The following is a 7,831-nucleotide window of genomic DNA, read 5'->3' as shown; positions in this document are numbered from 1 at the left end:
GCAATCACCCTTCCTTTCTCCAAAGACTACAGTGTCGTGGTTCTGAGCATAGACTCCGGCACCTGACGAGCTGAGAGCAGAGTCTGGATTTGAACCTTTGCCACAGTGTCTGCATCTAGAGAAGGGAGATGATGATAGTGCCTATTACCCATGGTTGTTATCTGTCTTCCATTACAAGTTATTTATACATTCGAAGTACTTCAAAAACAATAGGTACTATTGTAGAGTGTTCATCCTTTCTTTAATGTTTTGCACTGACATTCAATTACACTTGTCCCCATAGCCTTCATTCTTTCAGAAGGCTTTTGTGTTATATATCCGACAGGATAGGGTGCGTCTATCACCCCACCTATTGAGACACCAGAACCTACACACATAAGAGAGTAAATGATTTTTTTCCATGTTCTTCTGAAGTTGCATGGAAGAGCTGGAAGTAAAGTCAAACCTCATGCCATCAAGCATCCTCCTCTAATGATTACAAGTCCCAGTTCAATACCCTCTTGGACTGAGTTATCACTGTGTTGATGACAGCCCAGAAGAAATTCAGTTCTTTACTACTTAACTTTTCAAAAGTACATGCAGACAACAGTTAAAACCAAATGCTAAAGCTTCATAGGGCAAGTCTCACTAATTTGCAGAATTCAGCTATACAGCAATACAAAGTCCCCACCCACGTTAAACTCAAAAAATACTTCCCACCCTCATTTTGTGAAATAAAATAAAATAAAATAAAATAAAATAAAATAAAATCACTGTTATCAATCTACTGTTGTGTGACATCAACAACTTCTGTGATGATGAGAGAGTTGGCCGACATCATAAGCAAAAGGTCTTATGACTTCAAATATGTCAAGAACCTGGAAGCAGAAAACTCTAAGAAACAGATGGTGACGACTTTTAAACAGAGACATTTGTAAAAGAAATATAAATTAACACCTTCCTTAGAACTATACACCGCAGCAAGTTGACACTAGTGCCCTCAGCATTCTGCTGCTGACACCGCAACCAATGCCCATGCCTATTTTACACCATCCAAAACTTGGCTACGTGCAAAGTGGGGTTTGTACAATTCCATTTTGTTCTGTGTGAATGGAGTCATACGGCAGCACAATAACTGGTCAGCCAACTACAGACCTCTCTCAGACTCACTCTATTGTCAACCCAGTGCTCCCGAGGGCACTGAAAACACTGAATGTACCACATACAGACTTTCTGCACAATGAAGCGGGGATCTGTCAGGCAAGAGGCCATCATGGGCCTGTGCCACAGGCCTGGAATGCTGAGCAATAAAGGCTGAAGAAAGTTACTGATTCACTTCATTTCTGGATACTTCAAAGAAAACTCAATCTAGTTAATTCAGATTAATTAAGATGTTATAATTAGCAAAAAAAAAAAAAAAAAGTACAGACTAGTATGTTTTCCCTCCAGCTGTACATGGCGGAGATCTAACCAAAGAGAATCAGAATCTAAGTTTTAAAAAAACAACTTTTTGAACTGTCTACAGCAGGGGTGTCAAACTCACTTTCACCAGGGGCCACATCAGCCCCAAGGCTGCCTTCAAAGGGCCAAATGTCACTTTAGGACTGTATACATGTAACTGCTCCTCTATCGTTAGGTGAGAGCTCAGCGCTGCTGAGATTCCGCTTGAAAGCCTTGTGTTTTCCACCTGTAGTATATAGCATACCATGTCTACGCCTTCAATCTTTTTTTAAATTTGTGTTTTTTAATGATTTTATTTATTTATTTCTAAAGAGAGAGGAAGAGGGGGAGAGCAACATCAGTGTGTGGTTGCATCTTACATGCACCCAAATGGGGACCAGGCCCGCAACCCAGGCATGTGCCCTGACTGGGAATGAAACCCGCAACCTTTTGCCTCCATCCACTGAGCCACACCAGCTGGGACTGCATCTTCACTCTTACATAACTGAATTATAAGTCAACATTAATAACTTTGTGTCATTATCGCTCAATTTTCAATTCCTTTATCTAGAAGGGAATGTTCTTATTAAATATTATGTTTAAAATATAAACATGAAAACATTTCCCTTACAGCTTGTGCACACACGGGACACTTACAAATGCAATACCAGAAGCAGCAGCAACGTACACAGCAGTGAACCACAGCTAAGGACTGAAGACTGATCAACGTTAACCAGATATAAAAAGATGAGACATAGGAAAAAGCTTCGTTTGTTACAGATGAATATGCCTAAAAGATTGATGTTAAAAAAAAAACTAAGCTTATCCTCACACACCATTTACATACTTCCACTGACAGTCTTCAAAGGGCTAACTGGATCAAACAGAATATGAGTAAAAGGAAATGGAACTCATTATTTTGTTCAAAGGAAGTGCAGAGTAAATAATACTAAAGGCATATATATTGGTGCTCAGTCTAAAAAGAAAGTATCATCTAATTATGCTACTAAGATATGAGGGGAGGGTTAGGGTATGAAGGGGAAAGCAGCCACCTGTGGTCCACTGTCGCTTTTCTGCCACTAGGAGAAGTGTACCAGAACTGAAAGTCCAGGGTCTGTCAGAAGTAACACTCATTTGAGTGTGGTTGGCAGAGTTATAAATGGGTGTAATAATGTATAGTTTTAATTTGAACATTTCACCTAAAATGTCCTGTGCTGTGCTTGAGTGTGATATTGTTATGTTACAGAATTACATGCTTAAGATTTTATAATAAAAAAGGGGCACTATCTATTGCCTGACCCTGTGGAAAGAAACAATACAGGTATTCACCAGATCTATCAGCCAGGTAGCCAGCAACACCTTTTCCACCCCAAGGCGAAGTAAATTCACACATTTGAGAGCAAGGCAGAATGAACTGAACATTCCAGTGCTGCAATGGAGGTTACAGAAAAGAAAATGCTCCACCTCAAGCAACAAATTTCTGTAGAGGAACGTTTTCGAAGACTGCAATCCAATCTGTAAATTGGTTTCTGTGATTCAGATCTTTGATTTGTAAATCACAGAATTACCCCAGGCCAAATCAGTTAATATATCCGAGTGCCTGCTCCCTGAAATAGTGTGCAGGGTGAGTGTGCTTGTAGTATGAGGTATCAACAAGGAACTTAGAAAAGGGTCCCACTGCCGGACACTTATAAACCAAGACTGTGTAAAACAACATGAAGGCAAAGCACATACACATGTTTTTAATAGAACTGAACCTTTTGAAGCACGAGTTACAAATGAACATGGGAATAAACGATAGCTCCGAAAGAGCCCAAAACACATGTAACTGTTAAGTATTTGAGTGGCCAGAAGCCACCATGGACCTCTACAGAAGCTTTCCACCATGACCCCAGTCATGAGGAAGGAAACAATGTAATGTGTTTGCATTACTCTGCATCTTGAACAGTAAGAATTGGATGGTTAGTAATATGTCACTAGTACTATCTCATTCAGGCCTTACAGTCACATTGTAGGGAGGTAAATGGTATCATCCTGAATTATCTCAGATGGCTCAGTGTAAACAAAAAAGGGAGGCAAAAAAAAAAAATACAAACAGAAATGGCAGCTGGAAAGACTCAACCAGCCATTGCTAGTTGTGAGAATGGAAAGGGGCCTCAGAGGAAAAGGGGATGGGGGTCGAGGGCCGGAAGAGGCCGGCCAGAGAGCACACATGTACATATGCACAGCCCAAGGACACAAGACAACAATGTGGTGACAAGGGAGAAGGAAAGGAGTACTGGGAAGGAGGAGGAAAACAGGGACCTCTGTAATGGTGTCAACAATAAAATACCCATATTTTGCAGTGTCTGGTGTGCACTTTTTCCCCCAAATTTTTGAGGGAAAAAATGACGATGCACATTACACATTCAGGGTAACACCGAAACACCTTGTATCTGTTCTTGTGTTTTGTAACTATTTGTTACCAAAAATGTCTTGTACCATAATATGTTGACATATAAATGCTAAAACTCCCTTATAAGAAACAAGTTATCTAAATATAAGTCAACAGACAACTGGATTAAAAATGCAATTCCCTTCTTTATGTTTCACATAGAGAGAAACATCTATGTGAGAAACATCATTCTTTGCCTGTTGTACTAGCCCCAACCACAGAAGGAAACCACAACCTAAGAATGCACTTTAACCAGGGATCATACCAGGGATCAAACCTAGTGCCCATACTCTGTGCCCTCCATATGTGCCTTAATCAGAGATGAAACCCTTCTGAGATCTCTGGGTCACACTGGAAGAAGGGTTGCCTTGGGCCACACATTACATACACAAACACTAATGAAAATTGATGAGTTAAAAAAAAAAAGAAGGCTTTTAGGTAAATTATGATTTTTGTGTTGCACCACATTCATAGCCATCCTGGGCCCCATGAAGCCCAAGGGTTGGACACGCCCGCACTGTATGTAAGGGATGATGCTACAAGCAACTGATCTACCCAAGCACGGCTTCTACCTAACTGTCATTGTATATTTTTATATATTCTTGATGCAAATGTTTTGTAGGACATATGGTTCAATTATTTTAGCCCACTGTTTGACTTACTTTCTCATTGCATTAATACTGCTTTTGATTGATGCCAATTTTAATTTTTCTTAAGTGTAGATTATAATCATGTAATTTTTTAATGATTTTTGCTTCTTGTATTCTAAGAAATATTTGTTTGTCCAAAGTGGCAAAGATATATCCTTAAAAAAGTTTTTCTTCTAGGACCTTTTTAAGAGGCATCTAACTCTCCCCTTTATTATGTTTGTGACTGATTTCAAGTTAATGTCTATGGTGTCCAGTATGGGTAATAATTTGTTCCATATTCAGTTGTTCCTGCACCATGCCTTCAAAATACTTACCTAGTCCTATCCAGTTGCATTGGTATCTTTGTCAGCAAACAACTGGCCATACATGTCTGAGTCTTTTCCCAGATTCTCCTTTCCTTTTTACTAAGTAAAGTCAATACTTAACTACTACTACTGCTACTATGGATTTGTAGTAAGTCTTAAAGTCAAGTAGCATAAATCCTCTAACTCTGTAATTTTGTAAGCTTGTTTTAGGCATTCTATGCTTTCTACAACATTCACACATAAACTGTGCATATCCATGTGCAGATTATGTTTAAAATTAATGCAAGTGGTATTAGTTAATATGAAAATAAATACATGTACATGTACAAGAATAGGAGGATAGAAGGGCACAATAATCATTACAATAGCTATTTCTACCTAAATGGATGAAAAAATTGAATACAATTCCAACTAACAAAAGTAAATCTCCAGTTCTGCAAACTAATTTAAAGTTCAGATAAAAACATTTGAAGGATAGCTGAGGTTATTCTAAAAAACAAATCATACAGACTATCCCTATCAGGTACTGGGTTGTACACATCATAAAATTAAAGTACAATAGTTCTGACACATAGACAAAGGATAAGACCGTGAGAAACAAAAAAGATAATCTAGCAATAGACCTAACAATATATGGGATCTTAATTGAAAACAAACAAGCAAAGAAACAAGCAAACACATGGTCTAGAGGCCAAACACAGGATCACACAATGAAACTGCTGTTTTCTTTTTTAAAAAAACTTTTCAAGTTATGAGATATAACTGATGTACAACATCATGTAAGCTTAAGGTATACAATGTGATGATTTTAGATGAGTTGATGAACACATATCATAAAATATATAAAGAAACAGAAGTCCAGTTAGAAACCTTACATATATGGTCAAAACATATTTTACAAGGGAGCCAAGTATAATCAATGGGGGAAAAATAATCTTTTCAATAAACGATGCTGGGAAAATTGGAAAGCCACATGCAAAAGAATGAAATTGGACCCGTCTTACACTATTCTCAAAAAATTAACTCAAACTGGTGTGAAGACTTAAATACAAGAACTGAAATATGAAGGGAAAAAAACACTCCTTCAGATTGGTCTTGGCAATAACGTTTTGGATATGACAGCAAAAGCATTAAGTCTCAAAAGGAAAAATAGGCAGAACTACAAAGTTCATGTATAGCAAAAGAAACAGTCAACAAAATGAAAAAAAATCAACCTGTGGAATTGGAGAAAATATTTGCAAATTATGTACCTGACAAGAGTTGATGTACAAAATATATAAACAACTCATATAACACAATAGGAAAAAATAATAATTCAATTTTAAAATCAGAAAAGGACCAGAATAGGTATTTTCCTAAAGAAAATATACAAATGTTCAAAATGTACATGAAAAAGATGATCAATCTAACTAATCATGGCAAAAATAAAAACCACAATGTGCTCACCCTGCACCCGTTAGCACGGTTATCAGCAACAAGACAAGACTTAACAAGTGCGGAACAAAATGGAGAAACTGCTATGTTTGCAATCTCAGCTATGCCAATTACGAACAGCTTCTCTATTTTGACCACTGATCTATTTTTTATTGCAAACCAGTAAGAATAGATCTCTTGACTTATGGCGTGACAATTAATTGTCCAAAAATGAGAAGTCAACTCCAGATACATTAAAGATACATGTTTTTTTAATGTTTTGCAATAATATGGTGATTAACAGAATAAAAGTAAGCATAGGGGAAAATATAAGGTAATGTGAGGGTTGGGGGGAGGGGCCAGTGATGAAGGCGACTTCGCTTGTGGTGAATGGACTACATACTACACAGATGCTGGATTACAGAATTGTACACTTGGAGGCTACAATTTTATAAACCAATGTCACCCCAACAAACTTATAAAACAATAAAACAATTGAACAATAGAATAAAGTACAGGGTTTCTGATCAGAATGGAATTCTTAAGGAAAATGGAAACAGCATAAAATTCACTGGTGAAATTTACATGGGATATAACCATGGTTATGTATGAAAATAAACACTATAACAAAGTTAAGAGAAAAGCAATAGTCTTGGATATGATATTCACATAACCTAGGAAATATAAGGACTCAAAATGTTATGAAAAATGCCTATAAATCACAAAGAAAAAGACAACCCAATAGGCAAATGAGTCAAGGATGTGGGTATGCGATCCACACAACTCACAGACGTGGAAATGACAATTAAACAACTGTGAGATACTAGTTCACACATTCTATACGTCACTGGCTCTCTGATAAATTCAAGGGTCTAAAGGCATTTTTTTCAAGGATGTAAAGAAATGCCAAATCTCATACAGTGCTGGTAGGTTTTGTTCTTCATAGAAGAATACTTAAAACAATGCAAAACTGAGGAATCTGGAAAGATTATGTCAGTTGCACTATTTTGTTTGTTATTATGCTACTTTAATTAAGTAAAAATGTTGAGATAGGAACTAAAATGAAATGTAAGGAAGAGTAGTTCTTGATTTTGCCATAATGGAGTAATGGGAACCAGCCTTGATTTACTTTCTCATTCAACTCTCTCTCTCATTTAAACAACTAAAAAACAAGACAAAATGGGTATATCTGTGTAAGTTTGTATAAAATGCACAGTATACTTTGTAGTGATAGATAGGAAATGACTGATTGCCTAGGGATGGAAAACAGCTGTAGCACAGCATAAAGTCTCGAGAAAACTCACAAGAATGAAAATTTTGGTTATCTTGATGGTGGCGATAGTTGCACAGCATCAACGTGTATACTATAAATTATTGCAATTCTGTTCATTATAGCCCAGTTATGTTATTTTTAAAAACCAACGGGTAAGCTGTTTGACTTTACCCTTTCTATATATTCAATCCTTAATGTTGCAAAACAAGGAAATACAAATACTATGTACCTTTTAGGTACATTATGAGTTAAAATTTAGGCAGTATACATTACTCACTTAGAAACATATCTGAGATATAGTTAAGTGCTCAATTTTTTCTTCTACTATTACTACATG

This window comes from Phyllostomus hastatus, unplaced genomic scaffold (assembly GCF_019186645.2).
Source record: "Phyllostomus hastatus isolate PE091 unplaced genomic scaffold, TTU_PhHast_1.1 phas_contig_30, whole genome shotgun sequence".
NCBI lineage: Eukaryota > Metazoa > Chordata > Mammalia > Chiroptera > Phyllostomidae > Phyllostomus > Phyllostomus hastatus.
The sequence above is the reverse complement of the archived record's forward strand: the minus strand, read 5'-3'. Positions refer to the sequence as shown.